Below are 1,009 nucleotides of genomic sequence, written 5' to 3' on the forward strand. Positions count from 1 at the left end.
GATGATTGGCTCATTTGCCACGCTGTTGTTAGGACTCTGTTCGGATTTGTTAGGAGTTGTTAGGACTTCTTAAAGCGGTCCAATTAGTGGAGGGTACGGCCACGACTACATGCTGTCGCTGTTGGGAAACTTTATCCTTTCCCCGTTCCCTACGAAACGGAGCTCTAGACACAGCAGCACAAAAGGCGATCGAGGCTACTTATCGCCCGAACAGGGACTTGAACCCTGGACCCTCAGATTAAAAGTCTGATGCTCTACCGACTGAGCTATCCGGGCTCGCACCTGAGTTCCAGGGCTTCACGCCTCAGCCAAGTACGCGACTTCAGTACCACGTCCTGTTAGCTACTTTTTGGTCTATGGACAGGTTAAATATTACTAGAATGCCAGAATGAGCAGGAAACTGCTTCAGTCTTCAAACAGAGTGCGTATTATCTATTTAAGTGGAGAAATCTTGCTTCTGCATGAGACTCTCTTTACTTCAGGAAAAGCACTCTTCATCCAAAACGTCACCAGAGAGGCAACGTTTCTAAGCTCAAGAAAATGTAGCTACATCTACGTAACATGCCGAAGTGACTCTTGAGCTGCACGAGAAAAAGCACATTTGACAAAACGTGACCCTGCCCGTGAAAACCCAGCTAAAATCTTTTTTGTGATTTGGTCTTTTCTACATAAAACCGTCCAACATACATAAACGGTGTCGTTTGAAAACATCATCGTGATGTCCTTGGTACTGATTGCCACACAGAGGATGGAAATCAATGCGATGTCAAGTACCGGAATCAAACTTTGACGCTTTTAACCTCAGGACTATAAACATCAAAACAAACAAACACACACAACAAACTTCTCTTTGCAACAAACTCGTAAGTCTCTCAAGAGACTGTGAAAAATTGCCAAAGCTGACTGTATTTCAAGTCATCCTGGCGGGGTATTGGGTAAAGTTTTCAACCAGCAATGATCACGCCTCGGATAAACCTCATAGGCTACGATATTGCCTCTGCGAAAGAAT

General features: G+C 44.6%; 2 non-coding genes across 2 annotated transcripts; both read right to left on the reverse strand.

The window, feature by feature from the left end:
• Positions 1 to 203: 203 nt before the first annotated feature.
• On the reverse strand, positions 204 to 276 carry trnak-uuu (transfer RNA lysine (anticodon UUU)). The gene has a single exon. It is a non-coding gene; the product is annotated as a tRNA-Lys (tRNA).
• A 592-nt stretch (positions 277 to 868) lies between these two features.
• LOC135781957 (U4 spliceosomal RNA) lies at positions 869 to 1,009 on the reverse strand. The gene has a single exon (XR_010545361.1). It is a non-coding gene; the product is annotated as a U4 spliceosomal RNA (small nuclear RNA).

Source organism: Paramisgurnus dabryanus, chromosome 23 (genome assembly GCF_030506205.2).
Source record: "Paramisgurnus dabryanus chromosome 23, PD_genome_1.1, whole genome shotgun sequence".
Taxonomy (NCBI): Eukaryota; Metazoa; Chordata; class Actinopteri; order Cypriniformes; family Cobitidae; genus Paramisgurnus; species Paramisgurnus dabryanus.